The following is a 25,269-nucleotide window of genomic DNA, read 5'->3' as shown; positions in this document are numbered from 1 at the left end:
TGCCATTTCCAGTCCTGGGGCCATCTTGAGCATGTGACTTAACCTCCCCGGGCCTCCCTGCCTTTCCCAGGAAGTGGGACTACTACAGACCCCCCCCCCCAGCCATGGTCAATGCTCACATACTTGGGACACAGGAGCCCCCACAAAGACATCATGGGCAATATTACTCACTTGAGTTTTGCACACGGTAAGGAGAAACTGGTACACACCGGAAGAGGAAGTTCATGACCAGGGCGTGTATGGAGCTTATGTTCTCTGTCCCCCCCTGGTACCACTGAGCCTAGATCTACTTCGAGTAGAAGCAAGGGCATTTTGATCCACGGTAATAGAAAAGGTTTTGAAAGGAGATGCACTTGAGATGGAGAACCCTAGAGACCGAACTCCATTCTTTGACTCCTGTGCCTTGGAGAAGGGGAAATGAGGAGCGAAGAGAGCACAGGAGCCCGAGGGCAAGAGCAGAGGAGAATACTGAGAGCAGATGAAGGGTGGGAGGCACCAGGCCCGAGTGTCAGCAGGCTTCCGGACTTTATTTCCAAGTGTTCTGCCCAAAGAGATGCTTGGCAACAGTTTGTTTCATGAAATGCCAAGTCTCCCCCACAAACCGAGACTCTGTTCCTGCATGTTCAGATCCATAAACCCAGGGTCTGCAGGCAATGCCCATGGAGATGGACCCTGTAGCAGAAGGGAGAGATTTATAAACCTCGGGGTTTCAGGGGCACCAGGGTGGCTCAGTCGGTTAAGCATCTGCCTTTAGCTCAGGTCACGATCCCGGGGTCCTGGGACCAAGTCCTGCATCGGGCTCCTTACTCAGTGGGAATCCTGCTTCTCCCTTTCCTGCTCCCACTATTTGTGCACGCGCTCTCTCTGTCAAATAAATAAACTCTTTTTAAAAAAATTAAAAATACATAAATATATGGCAGGGCTTTAGACTTCGTGCTGTCCAGAAGATGCCCCTCCATCTTCGATGGTCTTCCCCATGGGGTTCGTTTCCGGGTCTCACTACAAATACAGGAGGCATGAAGAAACACCTGTCGCTGCTCATGAGCTTACCCCAGCCACGGAGCCAGAGCCTGGTCACCTCCTGCAGGCTGCCCTCCTTACAGGTGTGTGGCAGGCTCAGCCCTGGATAGACAGGGTCATTAGTGAGAAATGCGGGGTTCCACCCCCAGGATCTAGGCTCCTGTCGGTATCTGACCAAGTTTCTGAAATGTCTGCTGAGGAAAAAGAAGAATTCTGCTGAGAAGGGACTAAAAAACCAGGAGAGCCATTTCAACATTTCCTCCTCCCTCATTGTCCGTGCTGGGAGCTTTTGTGCTGTCAGTCCTGGGGACCCGAGCCTGAACACCACCCCAGATCCAGCAGAGCCCCAGTGACAGGGCTGAAGGCAGAAGGGGGTTGGTTCTCTACTTGTCCGATTCATTATTACTATTTGGCCAAAATCTCAAATCCTTCTTACCAGTTGTTTGGCCTTGCAAACCCCTGAACCTCTTTTTTCTTTTCTCACTAGTTTGAGACACAGTGTTTTATTATCTATTTTTGTATTGAAGTGTAATTAAAATACAATATTACATTTGTTTCAAGCATATAATATATTAATGCGTCGATTCTATTCGTTACTTCGGTTAAGTGTCGTCACCATCCGTCAGCAGACAATGACATGACAATATTATTGACTATGTTCCCTGTGCTGTACTTTTCGTCTCTGTGACTTAGTCATCATTTACCTGGAAGCCTGTGCCTCTCTGTCCATTTCACCCAGCCCCTTAGCCCCCTCCTCTCTGGCAACCACCCCTTGAACCTCTTTATTTCTCAATGTCTTCACCTATAAAACGGTCATCACAGGGACGCCTGGGTGCCTCAGTGGGTTAAAGCCTCTGCCTTCGGCTTAGGTCATGATCCCAGGGTCCTAGGATCAAGCCCCACATCGGGCTCTCTGCTCAGCAGAGAGCCTGCTTCCACCTTTCTCTCTCTTCCCCTGCCTTTCTGCCTACTTGTGATCTCTGCCTGTCAAATAAATAAATAAATAATCTTAAAAAAAATAAATTGAAAAAAATGGTCGTCTCCGCAGCTACTTAGAGGGTCATTATGGCAAATAATCTAACAAGGAACTTGGGGTATAATTTTAGTGTGATTGGGACTCCAGGTTAACAAACTTGATTCCAAATATAGCACACAGCAGGCTCTCAATAAGGATTAATTCAATGAATTAAGATCAATAACAAATCTTTGGGAGTGGTAGCTGGAAATGAACGTTCACAACTGACATGCAAGGTGACTTTTGCAAGGGAATGCTGACAATTTTTGAGTTGAAATGTGAGTTGCTCTGTGTCTTAAATAGAAGGACATTTTCAGAAAAGAAATAAATATGTGATTCTGTAGGAATGACCTTGGTGTCAACATACCTGAATTCTATTCCTGATTCCATTATTAATTTGCTTTGTGACATTAAAAACACCTGCTTCATATTCAAGGTGTTTTGGTAAACTGAAGAAGTCGGACCAGATTATGTCTAAGGTTCATGGCTATCTGTGGACAGTAACGGTAATGGTAATAGTCTCTGGTACTTTTGCCAGAAGAGCTAATTAGCTGAAGTGGTTTTAAGGGGGAAGAAGAGATCTGTGTTTTATTGAGAAATAGACCTAATTCTCACCAGGATGAAAGCCACCATGACTGTGAGTCAGGATGGTCATTATCGCCATCATCAGTGCCATCCCGTACTGTTTACTGAGGCCGCCGTCTGCAGACACTACACTAGGAGTGTGGTACACACAACATTTCCCTTGGTCCTCTCAATATTTCTTAGCACCTCGCCAGATCCATTCCAAAAGTGGAGATTTATGTTCCCTAAAAAACAGTGGGATATTACCCATTACCAGTCTAAAAGCTATCATTAATTAGTGGTCTCCTACATGCTGGGTGCCTTGCACACCTCTTTCCTAATCCCCACAACAGCCCTGTAAAGTAGGTAATATGAGTTCTAAGTTCATTTTTTTTTTTTTTTTGCTGAGGAACAAATCACCATAAATTTCGAAGCTTAAATGGACACTTTTGCATAATGAAGAGTTCAGTGTGGCTTCATGGGTCCTCTGCTCAGGGTCTCACAAAGCTGTAGTCAAGACGTCAGCTGAGCTGTGATCTCATCTCATCAAACCCACTGCTTGTGGTCTTCCAAGACAGACTTTCCTGAAATGAGAGCCAAAGTTCCCTACAGAGGCTACACATGGTCCTTACATTTTTGTTGACCTTCCATTGGAGTCATCCTCTGACATGTGGTCTTGTTCACAACCTGGCAGTCTGCTTCTTCAAAGCCATCAGAAAATCCTCCTGACTTCTGTCTCTGACCTCTGGACCCTCTTTTCAAGAGCATGCCTGATTAGGTCAGGCCCACCCTAGATAATCTCCCTTTTAGTAACTCAACATTAACAGACATGGTACCTCGATTACTTCAGCAAAATCTCCTCACCTTTGTCATACCATGTAAGAAAATCATGGGCATGATATTCCACCATACTCAAAAGTCTCACCACATTTGGGGTGGGAATTATCTAGGATGTGAGTCCCAGAGACAGGAATTTGAGGGACCACCCTGGAACTTGGCAACAAGCTCTGTCTTAGAAGTCATCAGGTGCATGTCTAACAACCCATGAATAATAAGGAGCAAAATTAGAGTCGCAGTCAAGTGTGAGAGTCCTGAACCCAAGCCCCTTCTCACAAGCCCCATTCTAACAGCAAACTTCCTATCCTCAAAAATAAACATTTTCTGAGGTCATCCAGGGCACCTGCATATGAACCTGCAGTTCATAAAATACTTTATGACATGTAAAATTCATTGTGACTAAATCAAGTTCAAGATTTCCCCCCATAGCCCCTCTCAGCACACATGTCAATCAAATCCAGGCTGAGCCATCAAACCCAATTACCCAGAAACCAGCTGACATAAGCTATTAATAAAGCCACATGAAGCCGGGGAGCAGACGCCCTCACTCTGTGGCTCACACTCTCTGCCCAGGTGTCACACCATTGCTCCCGAAGCTTCTGCACTTGGCCAGATTCCCACCTCGTCTTATCTCGGTCTTCCCACCCCTGACCCCTGCCGCGCATCATTGGAGCCCTCAAGACATGTCTGTTGGGCTAAACACTTCTCCTCTCCTTGTAATAAGCATATTTCAGACTATCTGGATTCCCTCCCCTCTGATTTCAAGTGTTTTGGAGCATTTGAACTAACTGATGTTCCCTGTGTATGCCTATGGAGACAATGCCTTTTGGGCAGTGGCTGTGTCCCCAGCCAAGCACATGGAGTACGTGGCTCCTCACTTGCCTCCTCTCTCTTCCTCCTAGAGAGCAGAATCTCGGGAATGAACACCTGCTGATCACCTCCTGAATGCCGCACACTGCATGCATACAACCATGCATGAGAGCTGCAGCACTGCAGCTCAGAGACATTAAATAGCTCATCTGAGCTCAGGCCACTGATGGTGCTGCAACCCACAGCTGAACCGAGACTCTAGGATGGCAAAGCCAGTCTCTATCCAGACTTCACTGCTCAGTTGGGCCTCTTTTCCTCAAACTGAGTGCAGTCCCCAAAACTTTGAATGGTATTTAGACAGGTACAAGTTTTAAAAGAGCCTTGAAGTGTGCAAATGACACCTCATCTTAACACATGCATTTTTCAGACGTGACAACCTAACAGATCAATGCCACATTTAAGACTTAGTACTCAAGGGGTGCCCGGGTGGCTCAGTGGGTGGTTAAAGCCTCTCCCTTCAACTCAGGTCATGATCTCAGGGTCCTGGGACTGAGCCCCGTATCAGGCTCTCTGCTCAGCAGGGATCCTGCTTCCCCCCAGCCCCCTCTCTCTGCCTGCCTCTCTGCCTATTTGTGATCTCTGTCTGTCAAATAAAGAAATAAAAATCTTAAAAAAAAAAAAAAGAAGAAAGAAAGAAAGAAAAAAAAAGAAAAATCTTTAAAAAAAACAAAAAAGACTCAGTATTCAACATCTATAGAGTTTTCCATACATTTCTGCTCCTTGGTACCTATGCAAACCTGAGACATACTAGTCTTTCAGGAAATATTTGGAGAGTGAAGGATGAAAGGGTGGGCATGTGGGGTGTTTGGTGTGGGAGTGGGGGTGGATGCTCTTTTCAGGTAAGCAAAGTAGGGCCAGGGCCGACCTGCCGGTTGCACAGTTAACACTGTGTGCGAACATCTCCCTGTTTTGTGGGCTTCCATCGCCCCCTAGCCACCATGGGGAGAAATACCCAACTCAGGCAAAATCCTTTGAGCCCTTTGACAGTCTTAGCTACTACAGTGTACACCTTCGTGCTTTGTCTTTTCTATAGCAGCTTTCTTTAGTCGCTATTATTAAACACCAGTGTCTGTAAGGGTTGGCATCACTTATCTTACCAGCGCAAAAGAATGGGATTTGTCAGTTCTTTAGAAGCCCTTTCCTAGTAAGAACCGTGCCTTGCTTGTCTCTGAGTCCCCGGCTCTACCATGAAAACTCCTGGGCATCTGTCCGCGTGTGTCCTGGCTTTAGCACCAGGCCAGGTCCTATCTCCTCCATGAAGCTCACACAGCGACAGCTTCTACTAATTCCTCACTGGCCACGTGCAAGGGGCCTGATGAGCACCATCTCATGTAATTCTCCTGATGACCCTATCTCACAAGCAGGGAAACTGAGGTATGGTGGGCGCACACACCTTGGCAAAGCCACGATTCAAACCCAGCTGCCTCCTCCTCAGGTCTAGGACCTTCCTCTCAACATGGGCCGTGGGAGTCCCCCCAACCAGAGTGGTATCTCATCTTCTGCCGCCATTCCTTTCTGACTCCTTCCTGTCATTTTTCATTCCATCTCCCTGTAAGTTGTATTTCTTCTTTCTCTCAACCAGAAACTCAAGCCCCAAGAAGGACGTTGTCCTTCAACATGTCATCTTTGTGCACAGCAAATCTCACACGTGGTGGGTACTCAGGAAAGGCGTGTGGCCATCCACGTAATTTGTGAAACTGCGGCTTCTTCAATGACTACGAGGTTGTTAGTTCTGAGTTCAGGTTTCCCTGAACCTGGAGAACCTGAGGAGAACCAGAAGAGACATGGGGATGCTTGGCATCAGAATGACTCAGAGACCTTTAGCTGGTTGTCTGCTTACAACAATACTCTCATGGGAAGGAGGAGAGTGAGTGGGGGTATTGCCTGGGACAAATGCAAAGTAGGGTTTATAACTGAGAGACCACAGAGGGGAAGAGGGAGCTGCAGACTGTCTGAAAGCAGGCTCTTCTGGGAACAGTGAGGCTTGGTTTACATTTTTTCCATAAACTGATTAGCAGACAGGAAGCAAAGAGGTCAGTCTGGAGGCTCTACCTTGAGCTGGCTGAATAGAGGCATTCAAGAAGATGATTCCCAAAAACCTAGGGAGTCTGGCTGTGGTGTAAGTGACAGGCTGCCTGTGTGATGTGTCCAGAGCCCTCCCCCTTCCCTGATCAGATTCCTCTGGGGGAGGTGATCACTGTCCAACCATCGCTTGTCAGGACCAAAGCAGAGGAAAGTGAGCCATTCTTCATCATGGGAAAGGAGAACCAGCCCACTGTTCTGGAAGGAAGAGGACTGACCTGTAGGTTTGAGGGAGCATAGAATAGGGGGTGGGCAAAAGCAGAATTTGGGATTCTAGGTAGGAAATTAAGGGTCGGAGGAGAAAGAAAAAGAAAGAACAGGTGCACGCACGGGTTCAGTTCACAACACTGAACAACCATGCCAGATGGATGCAGGCCAATCCACAGACATTGTTGGACTCCTGAAGGACAACCTATGCTGGGCATGAGCCCTTCACCCCTCAGAATCTGGGAAGGGTTAAGGGGAACCTGGAGAAGTCCCCAGGGGTAAGTGTGGGGCTATGGTACTGGCTGCTGACCACTACAAAGAAATACATACAGCATTTTATCCACCACTGCTCTCATCAGGGATGTGCTGATTGAGTATCTTGCACTGAAACAAGAGAAGAGGGAGGAGAATGTGGCTCTCCAGGATCATTAACAGACATGGAAGCCAGTAAAAGGGAAACTGGCAGGGGCATGGCGGAGCTGCCCTTCCAGTCAGATCAGGTTCCCTGTTGTCCAGCATGACGGGTCCCGAGGCCCCTGTGGTCATAGCTGTTGACCCGCCCCACCCGGGGAGGCAGCGCTGGCAGCAGCACCCATCCAGCTGGCTGAGCGGCAGCCCCAATTTCCAAGGCAGGGAAACCGGCTGGTCAGTTGGGCCAAAGCCCAGAGTGATGCTGATCTTGGCAGGCTCTCGTGCCCTCTTGTCGCTGCCCATGGCCCACAGGTGGCTCTTCTCCACACGCCCGAGTCAAAAACAAAATCCCTCCCCCGAGAAACAGCAATAGAGCCGTTTGCCTCTGGGCTTCAAGAAATGTGCAATTCAGACCACACTCCCCTCCATAGAATCTGTGTTAGAAGATCTGGAATTTCTGACTTTCCAAGAAGGAGCCCAGCCCCCATGCCTTTGTGAAAAAAAATAACAGGAATAAATATTTTCAGAGTCAGTTCCTCAATGTCCACAGGCTCCAAGAGGTTGCAAGGCCATAATCACCTCCCTCAACATTCGCTAACTATTCCCACAGCGTCCTGAGTACATTTTCGGGGCTGTTTCTAATTACCCCCTGCCCTTGGGGAGTTCATTTTGCATCACAGTTTTGCTCTGGGCCATCGAAAACGATTTCCATCTTCCCATATGTGTTTGGCTACCACTAATTGGGGAAAGTTATTTTTAGCATTTCCTCATCCTTCTGTCTTTGCAGATCTGCCCTATTTAGGGAAAAAAATCTAGAAAAGAGTAATTTTCCCCCCTAAGGAATACCAGAGATGCTTTTAAAGTTCTACAAGCAATTTTTTTCATGTTCACTGTAGAAATCAGTAAAGAGGAGCAAAAAATCCCAAATCCTGGATTTTCTTCTCTACCATGTGTGCTGGCATAGAAAGAAAAGGAAGGATTCTTTTCCTCCTTCAAAACTCAGGTCGGTGTCACAACCTCTAACAGATCCTACAGCTCCCCCATCCCACTCCAGCTTTGGGCAGACCGACCATCACCGGAATTCAATAATCGCACTAGAACTATACCTTGCTATACTTTTTATATTTCAGATACCACTTGCACCCTCAAAGAATTCTGTCAAATTTAAGGTATCTTTTAAAAACTAAATATGAAGGATTTTAAACTACTTTCACCTAATCTGTACTTTCTTTTTATCAATTAGCAATTTGACAAGCAGCTTTAGAATTATTTTAGTACTTGAATTTAAAAGAATGGCAGCATACAAATATTTGTGTATTGCTGCCAAAATTAAGAAATGGTATTTTCTTATCATTTGGTTTAGTATTTTGTTTTTAATTATCACTTATCAAACATAACAAAAAAGCAGTATTTCAACCACAAAGAAACATGAACCTTTGACTAATTTTGGTCAAAGATAGACCTATCACTGTTACTCAGAAATGGGTTCTACTGAGGGGTGCCTGGGTGGCTCAGTGGGTTAAGCCTCTGCCTTCGGCTCAGGTCATGATCTCAGGGTCTTGGGATCAAGCCCCACATCGGGGCTCCCTACCCAGCAGGGAGCCTGCTTCCCCACTTTCTCTCTCTGCCTACCTCTCTGGCTACTTGTGATCTCTGTCTGTCAATAAATATATAAATAACATTTTTTTTTTTTAAAAAGGGTTCTGTTGAAACAGTTTCATTTCTTCTGTTCTTCATTACTCAAAGACTCATAATTAGGATTTCGTTCAAATATGTGAACTGAGGGCACCTGGGTGGCTCAGTTGGTTGTGCGACTGCCTTGGGCTCAGGTCATGATCCCGGACGTGCAGGATCGAGTCCCGCATTAGGCTCCCAGCTCGTTGGGGAGTGTGCTTCTCCCTCTGACCTCCTCTCTCATGCTCTCTCACTCATTCTCTCTCAAGTAAAAAAATAAAATCTTTTTTTAAAAAATGTGAACTGAGTGCTTCATAAAAAATTAATTTGAAATTAGCTAACCTATCACACATGTATTAGAATAGCTCAGATCTTGGCCACTGACAAGGGCAAATGTTGGTGAGGATATGGAACAACCGGAATTCTCCTTCAAGGCTGGTGGGAAACCAAAATGACACAGGGACCTTGGAAAACAGTTTGGGATTTCTTACAAAACTAAACAGACTCTTTCCCTATGATTCAGCAAAAGTGATCCTTGATGTCTACTCAAGGAGTTAAAAACTTATGTCTACACAAAAACCTGTACATGGATGTTTATAGTGACTTAATTCATAATTATCCAGACTTGGTAACTTTTTGCCTGTTACTATGTTATGAATCTCTCTCCCATTTGGCCCGCAAGTCTATACACTTCTTTCTGTGGTGGACATGGAGAGGCAGTGCCTGCAACCCTTTCAAGGAAAGACTTGTGCCAGCTGTTGGAGGACAAGCTCCAGCTGCTTCTTGCCTCAGTAGCAGAGAGCTGACTCACCCAAGAACTTGGGTCTTCCTGGGGGACCCACATCCATTGACTGGTTGTTGTAGGAGACAAAGGCCCAGCCGTTTCAGCCCAACAAGGGATCACTCTGATAGGCTGCTTCTGCTCCAGAGCTGTCCAAAGGGTTCCTATTGTTGGCCCGTTTTGTACTAGGATCTTTCCCACGAAGAAATCCCACTTCCTTCACCTTCTTTCCACAGATGATCTCTAATAAAAACCATACACATCAAACTCCATCTTGGTGTCTATTTCTGGAAAAAAAAAAAAAACCTGTGACGATTTGGAAGTTAATTGCTTAATTAATAACTAACATAACATATACCTTTACATATAAATACGCTATCCTAGAAAATAGTGTGTGTTTTTTTAATTATAGAAGAAACTGATTCTTTCATTGAATGATTATTGGAATGAAAGATTCAAAAGTTGAGCACCACACCTAAAACTAATATGACACTGTATGTTAATCTTACTGGATTTTTTTTTTTTTTAAATCTTAGTTAGCTTACATGAGAAAAACTAGTGTGATATAGTTGAGACAGTCATTATATTGCTTTTCAAACCTTGGTCCTAGACATGAAATCAGAATATCATTTCATTGTTGAGTTTTAATGATCTCAAATAGGATAATAATACATTATAATTTGATTTGTAAGCCTACTTTGGAAGGATATACAAATTACCTTTGTGGAATTGTGTAGAACCAAAATGTAATAAATGATGTAAGTCAATCTAAAACAAAACAAAATGAAATGAAACACTTTAGTATCAAAAAAACACAGTATTTTTCTAACAAATGCAAATCTTTTATTTACATTATTTTCCTCTAAATAAAAATCACCCCTTTAGTTGGGGTGAGAGTCCCTGTTATTTGCTGCCCCCTTTACCTTGCTTTATTTTTCTTTCTACCATTTTTTTTTTTAGTATCTTTTATATCAATATCTGTCTCCCTAGCACCTAGAATAGAGCATGACATACAGTAAGTGTTCCATAAATATTGGATGGAGAGGTAATGAATATATGAATAAATGGTAACGAATAAATGAATAAATGACTTAGGACCAAAGGAGATAAAACATATCCAGACCAATAATACATTTGGCCTCCCTCTTCAGGAAAAAGAAGCACAGTATTAACTTGCTTCATATAAAATTGCCCAAAGTACTCATTGTATATGCACAGATGTATCTAAGCCTTTTTCTTTGCTCCCTGCTTCCTCCCAGCCCCACCCCTTTGATGCAGGCTGCCTGATTGCATAGCTTTGGGGGAGCTCATGAGAAGGTTGTATTCAGAGGATCAAGAATGGTAACAGATGGCTGGATGCCCTCATTCTGCAGATGCCTCTGTATCTGTGCTGCTTAAAAGCATTTTAACTAGTATAGGGTGAGACGGGTATTATCTGGTTGCAGCCCAAGTTTCGAATCCCAGATTAGTGCCCAGTCCCCTCAGCCTCATAGCTGCTAATCCTCTGTGACAGTTCTTGTGCACCTGTGGATGCTGAATGCTTTCAGACTTCAGGGAATTCTGTTTCATTATAACTTGTTTGGGGTTGGATTTTGCCCTACATGAGCTCTTTGGATGTCGCTGGCTCATATTTTTGTTAGACTATTTAAAGACAAGTGAATAAATTTGGAGAGAGTAATGAAAGGTGTTACAGGAGACTTGAGATCGAGCTAGAACTTTGGCCATCCATCCTAGTCATCAAAAGCAGTCCTTAACCTTATTGTTGTTCTGACAAGATGGCAGAGAAGCACAGGTCGATTTAGAGATTCAGTCCAAGGGGAACAGCGACTCTCACATTCTTTCATGGAGAGACCTGACCGAAGAATGTAACAGAAGACACAGAACCTCATAAAAAAGCACAGTCTGTATTCATAGTTAAGCAGTTAAGTTCGTAGTTAAGTTTACCTACAGCATTTTTGTCGCTTCTGTCTACAATCAGAAAGACTCTAGGGGCTCCTGGGTGGCTCAGTGGGTTAAAGCCTCTGCTTTAGGCTCAGGTCATGATTTCAGGGTCCTGGAATCAAGCCCAGCAATGGGCTCTCTCCTCAGCAGGGAGCCTCCTGCTTCCTCCTCTCTCTCTGCCTGTCTTTCTGCCTACTTGTGATCTCTGTCTGTCAAATGAATAAATAAAACCTTTATATATATATATTTTTTTTTTAATTAAAAAAGAAAAAAGACTAACGCCATAATCTTCCAATAGCTTTTCATGTGACTGCAATGGATGTTTGTTATGCTAAGTCTGTAGTAGACTCTTAGTTTCTAAATGAACCTTTTCCAGTTTAAGTAATTTGCACAGAGGAAAATGTCAACTTTTCCTCTTTTCTCCCTAAGAGAGAGCTGATTAGAAAAATACAGGAGACGCCAAATGTTGAAATCAGCAGACCTTTAAATTGCATGGAAACAGATTTCTTAAAATGTAATTCTACCTGGGTTGCTGAAAATGGAGCTAAGAAATCCATTAGCTCTTGGCCCTTTTCCCATTTTTGTAATTATTGTCATATCTTCCTCTGTTGTGAAGTGTCTATTATGTAAATTCCATGAGGAGTGGCTTTTCCATCGTGATCGGCTCATTGCTGCTGTCAGTACAGAACCTCCTGGGGACTTCACTGAGAGTCTACCCAGAAAGGAAAGGAAATATGAGTTTGAGGAGTTTTGTTAGCATGAGATGGGGCAGTCTCCATTGTAGCCATGCTTTGCCAAAACATTTCAGGATGCTTTTGGCCTGTGAAATCACCTCAGAGAAAATATACAAGGTTTGGTATATTGTTCCCTCCTTTTTTAGGAAAACATGGCCAGACACATTTTTATTGTCACAGAGGGAATAAACTCCTTTCCTCTGGTGGCAATTATTTTCATTGGGTTTGTAATTTTAAGGTCACTGATGGGAGGAGGGGGAGGTGTCCATTTCCCATAGGAGGCAAGTAGAGTGAAGAAGCTGATAGATCTTCTCAAAGAGGGTTAAAATGTAAAATTATAATCATGAAGAATGTGGCCATCCATCCATCAATAGTCTTTTATAAGCTTCAATTTAAAGATGTCTCTCAATTAGGAAAATAAGGTAGTACGGTATAATACAGTGAACATAAACTTTGAAATTTAAGAATGGTTACTGGCCATTAAAGGGAACTAATGAAGATAGGCCTTCCAGAATTATGATTTGGGGTCAATATCACAGACTAGGTGGGCATGGAAGAAATTCTCTGCCCTCTTCCACCAACTTTTTCTAAACATCTGTAACTCCTATAGATATGAACAGACTTAAATGGGTAGGTGGCCCAGTTCACAATATTTAGAAAACTGGTCCAATATCTAAAGGACACCAAAGCCAGAATGAAGAGAAGAAGCAGCATGGCCTGAGGTTATCACACCCAAATAGAGGTCTTATCAGCTGGGAGTTGAGGTTTTCTTTAAGATTTTGTTTATTTATTTGAAAGAGAGACAGTGAGAGACAGCATGAGAGGAAAGAAGGTCAGAGGGAGAAACAGACTCCCGGTGGAGCTGGGAGCCCGAGGCAGGACTTGATCCTTGGACTCCAGGATCATGACCTGAGCCAAAGGCAGCCGGTCAACCTACTGAGCCACCCAGATGCCTGGGAGTTGAAGTTTTAACACACTTAGAGTTAGTTCCCCAACCTCGGGGAAAGGATGGTTATGAGTAATGTCAGTATTTTCTTTCATGAACTTAATGAGTAGAAAATCTCTTCCTATGTTCCTGGAGAAGAAACAAGAAGATAACCACCTACTTTGATCCTTGGACCAAAAGATCCACCCACAATATATCAAAATAAACGTGTGAGGTTCTGCATTTACAATTTGGATATGGTGAGAAAACCCTCATGCAAAGAAATTAATATAAAAATTCTGAAATGGGTGAAACCACTAGAAACATGGAGGAGGCCCTGTAAATCTGTTCTTAGAGACATTTTTTTACCCCCGTGATGAACGGAATTATACCCCCCACAATTCATACGTTGACGCTCGAGCCCCTATGGTGATTGTAATTAAAGACAAGGTCTTTAAAGAGGTAGTTAGGGTCAATGAGGTCATAAAGATGGAGCCCCAATCCAGTAGGACTAGCATCTCTCTGAGAGGAGGAAGAGACACAAGAAAGACCATGTGAGGTTGGGATGAAAAGGGCCAGCTTCAGACCAAGAACAGAGACCTCAGGAGACACTAAACCTGCTGGCAGCTCCTTGACCTTGGACTTCTAACCTCCACAACTGTGAGAAAATAATTTCTATGTGCAAGCTACCCAGGCTGACTACGACACTCCTGATTACATGGCCATCTGGATACACTCACTGAAGATAAATTCACAAGAAAAATGTATAGACTGCACAGAGAGGAAGTCACAAGGAACATCAAACAGGAGAATTTGCACCCCCCAAAACTAAAGGTAATAGGTTAAGCTAAACGAGATTATAAAATAAGCTTGTTTTTGTTTAAAATATTTAGAGAGTCAAGAAGGTATACAAACTGTAAGTCAAGTGCAGAGTAATATGGGAAGAACCTGTTTTTTGAGAGGAAACTATATAGGCATTGTAGAAATAAAAGTTATAACTATTGAGAGGGGCCTGGGTGGCTCAGTCAGTTGAGCATCAGACTCTTGATCTCAGTTCAGGTCTTGATCTCAGGGTCATGAGTTTGGGCCCCACGTTAGGCTCCATGCTGGGCGTAGAGCCTACTTAAATTAGGCGGGGAGGAGTGCCTGGGTGGCTCAGTGGGTTAAAGCCTCTGCCTTCAGCTCAGGTCATGATCCCACAGTCCTGGGATCGAGCCCCAGGTCAGGTTCTCTGATCAGCAGGGAACCTGCTTCCCCCTCTCTCTCTGCCTGCCTCTCTGACTACTTGTGATCTCTGTCTGTCAAATAAATAAATAAAATCTTAAAAAAAAAAAAAAAAGACGGGGTATAATTATTGAAATTAAAAGTATACTACGGGGTGCCTGGTTGGCTCAGTCAATAAAATATCCCATTCTTGATCTTCTAGTCATGAGTTAGAGACCCAGGCTGGGTGTAGGGATCACTTTTTTTTTTAAAGTGTTGTAGGTGGAAAAATAGCATATTAGACCCAGGCAAATAGAAAATTAGTGAATTGAAATATAAATCTTAAAACAACAACAACAACAAAAAAACCTTGTGGCATAGGATGAAAATAGAAAGGAGAGGTGAGATGCCTCGGTGGCTCACTCGGTTAAGCGTCTGCCTTCAGCTCAGGTCATGATCCCAGAGTCCTGGGATGGAGTTCCACATCTGGCTCCCTGCTCAGTGGGGAGCTGGCTTCTCCCTCTGCCTGCTGCTCCTTCTGCTTGTGCACGCTCTCTCTCTCTCTCTCTCTCTCTGACAAATAAATAAATAAATAAAATCTTCAAAAGAAAAGAGAGGCAAAGACACACAAAGGACAGAATGAGAAATCCCGAAATATGTCTGGTAAAAATTACCCAAAAAAATCAACAGGGGAAAAAAAAAAAAAAAAGCGGAGGAGGTGGTGGTATTTAAAAAGCTAAAGGCTGAAAATTCCCTGAATTATAAAAGGAATCTCTCTCTGGTGGAAAGGAAAGTATCAGTGATGTGGAAAATAAAGGCACAATGTAGCTTAAATTAAAATCTCTTTATAGCTCACAGCCCACTGATAGATACCTGAAACATGCAGGGCATGACCTTCCTTGAGGAACTCGTGGCTGCCTTAGGCCTTAGCCTTTAAAAAGGAACCTTATCTTGGCAGTAGCTGGTCCCTCAAGGTCCTGAAAACCTTGCTTCTAGATTCCTTGGAGACTCGTGCTATGCCTAACCCCCACTAGTTCAAAAGTACACAGTCAGTCACTCCTCACAATCCCAGTATAGCTCTTTCTGCCCACGGGTCCTGTCCTGTGAGAGAGAAGGGGTTGAGGTAGAGGCAAGAGAGACAGGAGGCCCTTAACTCCCCTGACTGGGTTTGGAAACTGCCCCTGGCAGGTGGAGAGGCTAAGACAGAGAAGAACAAGACATAAGGGAAAAAACCAAGAAGACACAAGAATCTCAAAGCCACAGGCTTCCCAGTCAGTTGTCTGTAAAGACTTCCACTGTAAGTCCTCAGCAGCAACGCATTCGGGACCCCTCTCTCTCTGGAGCGCTTTTTTCTTCCCTTTCTGCTCTCACCTTCACTTAATAAACTTTCACTTCACCTTTCCATGTCCACAAGAGTCATTCCTCGACTCTGTGAGACAAGAACCTTGCAAGCCTGCAACATCAGGACCTAAGCAGATAAAAGAAAAGCATAATTCCAACTCAACATATCGTAATGAAACAGCACATATCCAAAACAAAGGGGGGAAAAAAGCCTTAAGAGCCACCAGATTGGGGCACCTGGGTGGCTCCGTCGGTTAAGTGTCTGCCTTTGTTCAGCTCAGGTCAGCTCAGGTGATTTCAGGGTCCTGGAATGGAGCCCCGCATCAGGTTCCCTGCTTCTCCCTCTCTCTGCTTTTCCCCTTGCTTGTACTCTCTCTGTGTCAAATAAATACATAATATCTTAAAAAAAAAAAAAAGCCATCAGATTATGTATCAAAGAATGGCAATCATACTGGAGAAGACTTAACAGAAGTCAAATGACAATGGAGTGATATTTCAAAGTTCTAATGAGGAAAAAGACTGTCTCCCCAGAATTCTATCCTAGTGATACCGTCACTCAAGACTGAGAGCAAAATAAAGATGCTTTCAGACAAGCAAATGTACTACTTACAGACTTGCCTGAAGTAACTGGCTAAAATGTACCAGAGAAAGACTTGGATCTGAGTGGTATGCAAGCAGCAGTGCTAAGTACACTGGTTGTCTTCATCAGCATTTACTGTAAGTCATAATGATAGCACTAAGACGGGTGAAGGAGGTGGAGGTCAGGGAGAGGGGAGAGACCACAGTAAATGGAAAACACAGAATACGATAATAGAAAAAAAAAAAACAATGTATCGGTACACAACATAAATGTAAATGGATCACATTCGTCTATTAGATTCTGACTCCATTTACAAAATCCAGCTGGAGGTTGCTCTCGTCTTTGTGGCTTGCTTTCTTACTGATGGGAAGTGAGTCTGCTGTCATTCTTATGTTTGTTACTCTGTAGTGCATCTTTCTCTCTGGCTGCTTATGAGATTTGTTTTTTTAATTGTTGGTTTTAAGTAATTTGCTCATGAAATTACAGTGACACTTATCCCCAGTAGATCTATAGAGTTAACAAAATCACAACAAACTTTTTATAAGAATTTTTTGGCTAGAGATTGATAAGTGTATTGCAAAATTTACAAGAATATGAAAACGATCTAAAATGGCCAAAACAACTTTTTAAAAAAGGCTGGAGGCCTTATAGTACTTGATTTATGCTACTTGATCTCAAATCTTATTATAAATATTATTGTAAATTATTATTATAAAGCAATAATAAATAAGACAGTTTAATCAAGACAAACATATCAATGGAACAGAACAGAGTCTAGAAAAAAAATCCACGTAATATGATAGATTGATATTTTGACAAAAGTGTAAAGGCAATTCAGTAGACCAAAAACTAGTCCTTTCAGCAAAGGGTGTTGCAATAGCTGGATATGGATTCATGGTAAAAAAAATAATTTAAAAAGAACTCCAATCTATATCTTACACCATAGGCATAAGTTAAATGGATCAGAGACCCAAATGAAAGACCCTAAAATGACAAAACTTGTAGGAGAAAACACAGGAGAAAATTTTAGTGGGTTTGTTTTGGGAAAGAGTTCTCAAATAAGTCACTGCAGCGTGAACTATAAAAGCAATTCTACATTCTGCCCTCCACATCCCTCTACCTGCTTCAGAGAACCACTGATCTGCTTTCTGTCTATGCAAGAGTTTTTTGTTTTGTTTTGTTTTTTAGAAATTTCATATACATGGAAACAAATCGATAGGCTCTTGTGTCTGGGTTCTTTTGCTTAGGATCTTTTGTTTTGCTTAAAGATGTATTTGTTTGAAAGAGAAAGAGCATGAGGACATACACGCAGGAGTAGAGTGAGGGGCAGAGGCAGAGAATCTTCAAGCCGACTCCCTGTGGAGCACAGAGCCTGTTGCAGGGCTCGGCCTCACAATGAGACCATGACCTGACCCAAAACCAATAGCCAGACGCTTCACCAACTGAGCCACACAGGTGCCCCTGTGGAATGATTCTGAGCTTCATTCTTGTTGCATGAATCAGTAGCTCTGTTTGTTTGTTTAATCCCAAGTGCTATTCCATTGTAGGGATATTTTCCACTTTCTGTTTATTCATTCCCCAGCTAACGGACTTCTGGGTTCTTTCCACTTTGGGGCCAGTATGAATAATGCTGCTATGATTAGTCACAAGTGAGGGACTACAACTCTTTCTGTGCACATTAGGTTTTCAGGATTCTTGGAGTTTTTCACTTCCTGAGGAGTAGATTTGCAAGATTGTGTGGTAAGTATATCTTCATTTAAGCAACTTAAAAAATGATTTACAAGGAGGTTGCTTTTCTTTACATTCCACCAGAAATGTAATAGTATTTCAGTTTCTCCAAATCCTCCTTAACACCTGCTATTGTCTGTTTTATCAAGTAGAGCCAGGATAGTGGGTGTAGAGTAGCACCCTATTTTGATTTTAATTGCATTTCCCTAATGATGTTGAATACCTTTTTATGTACTTATAATCATTCAGATATCATTATTCAAATATTTTGTCTTTTTAAAAAATTGGGTTTCTTTTTTTTTCTTCTAAATATTTTATTTATGCATTTGACTGATAGAGATCACAAGTAGGCAGAGAAGCAGGCAGAGAGAGAGGGGGAAGCAGGCTCCCTGCTGAACAGAGAGTCCAATGCGGGGCTCGATCCCAGGATCCGGGGATCATGGCCTGAGCCAAAGGCAGAGGTTTAACCCACTGAACCACCCAGGTGCCCCCAAAATTGGGTTTCTTGTATTAGTACTAATATAAGAGTTCTTTCTATATTCTGCATATGAGTCCTTTGTCTGATCTATAATTTGCAAATATTAACTCCTAGTCTATGCTTTGTGGTCTTTTTTTTTTTTTTCACTTTTAAAGTGTCTTTTGAAGAATAAAAGTTTTTTTTTATTTTGATAATTTTTGTGTACCAAATTTTTCTTTAACATATCTTACTTTTGGTCTCATATATAATGAATCTTTATCTTTTCTAAGAAGACTATACATAATGTCTCCTATACTTATTTTTAGAAGTTTTATAGCTTTAGTTCTTACATTTAGATCTATGATTCATTTTGAATTCTTTTTTGTGTGTGTATTGACTGAGGTTTTTTTCTTTTATTTGTTTTTGAGCACATGTATAGTCAATTGTTTCTAGATGTTGGACAATAAATACAAGAAAGAAGAAGACCGAACAGAGAAGGAAAGGGGGAGAAGAGATGATCTTTATGTATAAAACAGATTGAACAGTCTTATATATGATTAGTCTGGAAGACTTTATACTGTCTCAGGACCTTTAGTAAGAAAGGGGAAGCATTTTTTGCCCTCTCATGTTGGTAAAAGGTTTGCCCTTTGGGCACTAAACCCTCATACTTTCAGGTTGCATCTATGTGGACACTGAACATTTCTGAGTTCTCATGGGGTCCACAGGGAGGTCTCAGGACAAGAAGCAAGAGACTACAGCCTGTGCCTGAAGCAAGATGTTTGCAGGCTTCTCCCCCATTAAACTAATTAAAGCCAGGAGAAGTGGTCACAGTGGCTGGAACGGAGGTCAGCTAAACCAAGGGTTCTTGCAGTGACACATAAGAAATGTCCAATATCATGTCTTTTCTCTCCAAAAAAGAGCATCTGTAGTTGCAGGAATATTTTTCTGGACCACAAAGTGACAGAATGCAAAGATGACATGGCTGTAATCTGATTACACAGCAACGATCTTATGAAGCAAATTCTCTGTGTCATTGCAGGCTGTGTCATTGCAAGGGAGACAGTTGCATTAGCTCGAGGAAGTAGAGATTAACCTCAGCAAGGGAGGCTAAGGGGAGATTAAGGGCAAGACCGAAGGGCGGTATCAGCAGCAGTGATGCCTCTGAGTCCCCTGGCACAAATCAGTGTCTGCCCAAGGCTCCCTGGCAAGTGCCATGGGAACCAGCAACAGTTGGGTCAAGTACAAAGCGGGGGGGTCATGGGCAACTAATATGGCAAAATCTCCACTTTCAAAATCACTGTGGATTAAGGGGCATTGGGGAATTTCATTACTTAAACACATCAGGCAGGCAGTATCTCTCATTTCAGGTGTTGCGGGAATGAGAATGACCCCCACTTGCGGAAAAGTGCCTTGGGGAGGAGGTTACAGTGCAAGCAGGAAAAGGGCTTCCTGGCACTGGGAAGGCTAGATGGTTCCTCCTCTATCAGACCCCGGGGGGAATCAGAGAAACCCGAATCCCCCAAGGGAAGAGTGAAACAGAGGTTGGGGGATGAGAATGTGTAACAATGATTGTCTGATCCCAGGGCTATACTCAAAATACTTAACCTCAGGCATGGCATGGGCACTAATTAGTGAGAACAGATGCTAGCCGTAAACAATCAGTAGGTCATAAAGCTGATGAACACTGGCCCTGACCCAGGCTTTGTCTTGCGTCAGCTAATACAGCTTACAGAAAGGGTAACATTAGATGACAGATTTCCTCCTGTGTGCCAATCTTGAACTATTCATAGCTACTGCACAGAGTGCTGTGTTGAGACAAATTCTAATGGTTATGTCCCAGCTTAGTGGAAAAGATCATTGTGATCAGTGACCAACTAGTGATGTCTGCTGTGGTCACAGGGCTAGGAATGTCAGCAGTGGGCTGTGTGGTAGACTAACTGCCCCTGGGTTAAATGTTTACATTCAGTTCATCTCACAAATATTTATTGGTCATACACTGTGACCAATATACTGTATTTTTTAAATACAAAGTTGATACAAACATGAAAAAGGCTCAATTCCTATGCTAAGGACGATCTCAATCTAGTTAGGAAGGTAGATGTGTAGACAGAGAATTTTCACAAAAATGATCATTACATCACCAGAGATATACACAAGGTTTCATTATAAAAACATAAAGGAACACAATGTTAATAGAATTGTCCAGGTATATTAATTGAGATAGGGGTCATAAATGATTAAAATCATAGAGTTCATATTTTTAAAAGAGAGAGAAGAATTAAGGCATAAAATACCCAATTTCTAAACTTCCCTGCAGGGAGCCTGGGTGGCTCAGTCAGTTAGGCATCTTCGTTCAGCTCAGGTCATGGTCCCAGGGTCCTAGGATCAAATCCAGCATCAGGCTCTCTGCTCAGCAGGAAGCCAGTTTCTCTCTCTCCCTCTGCCACTCCCCCTGCTTGTGCTTTCTCTCATGCCCTCTCTCTCTCTCAAATAAATCAAATCTTTAAAGTAATTAAATCAAATCAAATAAGATTTCTTCAAATGAATTAAATAAAGAAACTTCCTGGCATAAAGTACAGAAGGCAGGGAACCCTTGGAGCTCTCCCCATATTCATTATCCAAGCCTGTCTACATTCTGGGGTATCGATAGCTTAGGTCTAAGGCAAGGTGGTAGCCAACTAGTAAGCTTTCTGTTCTCACACAAGTACATTTTCTGCAAATTGGTCCACGCATACCCAAGGTTTTGTGGATTCTGGGGCAGACGGCACCACCATCACACTGGTGTGCACACCTCCGGGGGAGTTGTCTATCCCTGGAGGAGAGAGTTGGACAGCAGAGGAACAGGCTTATTAAAACTTCTTTAATTCTCAACTCCCTTAAAAAGAGAAATACAGAGATGGAAAGATATCACTAAATCTACTTACTCTTTCACTGAAGGCCTTGGAAAGCAGTATTTTTTTAAAAGCACATGAGATGAGAACTAAAGACAGTAAATTCCACCAAATGGAGAGAGGGGGAAAAAATGCATGTTCTCTTCAGTAAGGCCAAATGTGACTACATTCAGTTATCCCTTTTTTTCCACTCTGGGTATGGAGAGAAGCCAATGTTCTGACTCTGCTTTTACTGGCACATCCCAGCTGAACAACAGGCTCCATGAACCATCTGTGCCAAACTTCACCTTGAGCTGAAGGCAGAAGCGTGAAGGAACTGAAGCCTGGAGACATCAAATGACTTGCCCCCAAATCATTCATTCATTCATTCATTCATTTCACAGATACTTGTGAGCATTCCTCTATGCTGGGTTCATACCATCCCTGCGAGACCCCATGACAGAGGCAGATTCCAGAGTAGAATCTATAAATACCTAGATCAGAGGTTTTTCCTAGCTCCTCGATCTGCCCTGATAGTCCTATTTGTGGGTATTGAAGGCAAAGGAGAATTTGATTCCAAGAGACCTGGGCTCTCAGGGCTGTGGGGTAGAAATAAGCAATAGAGTCTCCGTCTCAGGTGAGGGAGAGGCTCTGACATTGCTTGGATACTGAAGGGAATAGAAGTGAGCAAAGCTTTGAACATTCTCATAGTTTTGGAAGAGAGTGAAGAGTGTGCCCAAAAGGAGAGGGAACTCCTGTATTTCAGAGCCCCACCGCGGGGCAGAACCTCAGGGGCTTGGGCTGGATGGTAGCTCAGTAAGGGTTGTGCCTGGAGTCCTCGGGTCCTGGCCTCAGCAAGCCTTTTCTGGGCTGACTTGTCATGGCAGTCCTGGCCTCACCCAGGCTTTAAGGGCTGTAAGAGCTCAGACCCAAGACCCAAAGGCCCTCCCCCAACACTGGCCTGCATAAGACTGGACGACTTTGCAAGACCCTGAGAGTGTCAAGCGAAAGAACCACAATCACAACCAAGACTAAATTTTTAACAATCTCTTGAGAATGAGAGCTTAAGAATTTGCTTTTTAAAAAAATGAAATAATCTGTTGTCTCTTGGTCTGAGGCACGACTCATATTTATAGAACCGGACTATTTATTTAGACTAGGGTTTTCAAGTTTTATGGTGAGGCCCACTAATAGGTCATGAAATCAATGTAGTGACTCTTGACCAGCCATTTTTCATTAACTGGAAGAAAAGGAAAAGAAAATATCCCAGTGCTGGTTCAGGATTTTTTTTTTTTTCCTAGTTACAGGTCAGTATGAGTATATAGGGTAGTAAGGTAAATGCTTTTTATATTCTGAGTCACAGTCAAAAAGTTTGAGAGACATTAAAGTAGACCAAACCACTATGAGTGGATCACTCCCAGCCACCCACTCACACTCTCTCTCTTGTTTCTAAAATAAGGAATAGGTTGACCCTTCCCAATCTTGGATCTTTAAGTATCAGGGGTATTAAAAGCTGTTTTCAGTGATCATAACCAGCCCTTATGAAATATGTCCTGGACAAGGGACACCCATAATACTTCATCTCCATTTTCTAGTTAAGGTCATTCATGCTTACATATTCAGTTAAAGAACTGGACATTAAATCCGGGTTCTTCTGACTCCAACACAATGCCTTTCCCAATATACCACACTGCATTCCCCACCCTTCAAACATTCATAAAGCTTATTGAAATATAGAAGAACCTACAATAAGGCTGCTCAGCCCAAACAAAACAGGCTTGAGAATATTTTTTCAAGTTGGCAGATTCATGTAAAAAGTCAAGTAGCAGAGGATGTGTGTGAAGAATTCTATAAATTGCATGGCAAAATTAAAAGAGCAAGTGGTATCAAGGTCAGACAAGACTGTTCTGGTGTCTTTTCCTTGGAGTCTCAGATGCAGGAAGTCATTCACTACCATAACAGGCCACTTTGGACTGGCCCAAGCATGCCAACTGGTGGCTTCTTTCTGGAAATTTCCAGGGGCACAGGGGCCTACGTTTTGCCGTCTCCAGCTTTTTCCTGTCCTGCTGAGGCTCTCTCCACTAGCTCGCCCCTAGTGCCCCATCTCTTCACATCAGAAGTCCTTCCTTTTCCCCCTGAGCATCTGTCCCTCTCACTCTGGACCCAGGTTTATCAACTTATCACGTTTCTCTCTTCTGGCAGAAAAAGAAGAGCTAAGAGTCAAATTTATGGCTCGTCAGAGTGCATTTTTGTATTAACCTCAGGCTTCGTTTCCTACATTATCCTTGTTTTTATTTTTATTTTTGCTCTCCTGCTTCAGGGCTCTGTCTTCTTGCTATAGTCTTTGTGTCTCTGGAAGCCACCCTCAAGCTTTTTGGAACAAGATAAGGACAGAAATAAATTTTTAAAACCTACAAATAGAGATAGTTTCATGCCCTAGTTTTTCTGAGTCAGTAATGCCTTTCTTCCTGTGTTTCATGTGGGTTTGGTGGAACAGGTCTCCGGCATGGAAAATTACTGAGTCACCTCGTCTTATCTACAGTCTTGGATCCATTAGGAATCTGTTTTATTTTGACAACTTGGCACATCTTTTTTCTCTGGACCCAGAACAGTTATGTCCAGGGTCGCCCAAGAATTGAATAGACATTCCCAGCCCAAGAGCTAATGCTCACCTGCTTGATTCTAAAACAGCTTCATCCTCAGGTTTTGTCCTTGTTGTTATTTTAATAAAGTACCTTCAAAAGGACACTGATGAGACTCGTCATAGTACTTTTGTCCTTAGCTTTGAGCCAGAGGATGTTTATTAAAGGAAGAAGGATATCCACGACATGATTAAAAAGAAGTCACCAGAGAGCAGTTCCTCAGAGTCTGTCGACTCACTGTACACTCAGCGGGGGGAATCTAGCCTCCTGCGCATGTGCTTTCCACATGATCACCTCAGAGCCACCCCGGTGTGGTGCTGGTTTGCTCACACAGCCCTGAGCCATGTAGTAAGCAACCAGTGTTTACCGAGTTCCTGCTGTGTGCTAGAAAAAACAATGCTTAAGTTCATATTTCAAAGCAGGGGAATCTTTTTAAAAAATTGAAACATTACAGCTAATTTCAATAAATAAAGGGGAGCTTGTTGGAGTGAAGTGAGGAAAATGATGGGGGTGGAGAGTGGGAAGGAGAAAGCCTTTCTGTGACTGGACTATTCCATTCATTCATTCATTCACTTACTCATTCCTATGGCATTTATTCCCACTTAGAGAGTCTCCCTCCAGAATCTTTCAGCGAACTTGTGTTCAGTGTCAACAAATCAACATTCCCATGTAATGTGTGAAAGGACTTTATAAAGGCCTTCCTGTGCCAGCCTGCTCTTCATCATGAGACCAGTTCAAGGCCATGGACAATTACACATGTTGTATACTGCACAAGCACCTTTCATGAACTTATTTATCCTGACACTCTTCAGGCAGATGGAAGTACAGAACTTTTACCAAAAAAATTAAATGTAACATCCCAATTTTCCCAACAAATAGAAATACAATTGCTTGAGGCAGATGTACCTTTTCTTATTAGCATAAAGGCGCTGTGCCCCTCCCAGCTGGTGTGCCTCCCCAGATTTGCTTATCTTGACCCCAGTTCCCCAAGTCCTTGCTCCAGGAACAACCACAGTTCCTCACCACCACCCAGCATTGCCTCCTGCCTTGCCTCTCTTGGCCAGCGGAGGCCACTGTAACATCTGCCATGGTTAAGGGCCACAGCCCAGCACCCCAGTGTGACCCAAACAGACTCCAGAGGCTCTCACTGTCTTGGTGGCTGCCCACAGGGGCTGAGTAACACACACACAAACACGGGAAGTTAATGCCCCATAGACTGAGCATTGGCAATGAGAGCAGATAGAAGGAGCTGACAGATACACTGCTTCCTCTTGTTCCCACTCCAGTGGCGGTTCACGGTCCCCAGAGCAATGATTTCATGCAGTCTCTACAGAATGTCCTATGTGCAACTGCTCTCTTCCTTGTGAGACCGGGGCTGACTCTGAAT

The 25,269-nt window shown here is 43.1% G+C and overlaps 1 long non-coding RNA gene across 2 annotated transcripts in view; it reads right to left on the bottom strand.

The window, feature by feature from the left end:
* LOC132023482 (uncharacterized) overlaps positions 1 to 25,269 on the bottom strand; it is a 77,046-nt gene that overhangs the window by 12,771 nt on the left and 39,006 nt on the right. For both annotated transcript variants that reach the window (XR_009405965.1, XR_009405966.1), the window contains exons 2-3: positions 10,181 to 10,229; positions 9,492 to 9,748 (exon numbers count right to left, since the gene is read on the bottom strand). This is a non-coding gene — a long non-coding RNA (uncharacterized LOC132023482). The remainder of the gene's footprint in view (positions 1 to 9,491; positions 9,749 to 10,180; positions 10,230 to 25,269) is intronic.

This window comes from Mustela nigripes, chromosome 8 (assembly GCF_022355385.1).
Source record: "Mustela nigripes isolate SB6536 chromosome 8, MUSNIG.SB6536, whole genome shotgun sequence".
NCBI lineage: Eukaryota > Metazoa > Chordata > Mammalia > Carnivora > Mustelidae > Mustela > Mustela nigripes.
This window is presented reverse-complemented; position numbering and strand designations above follow the sequence as displayed.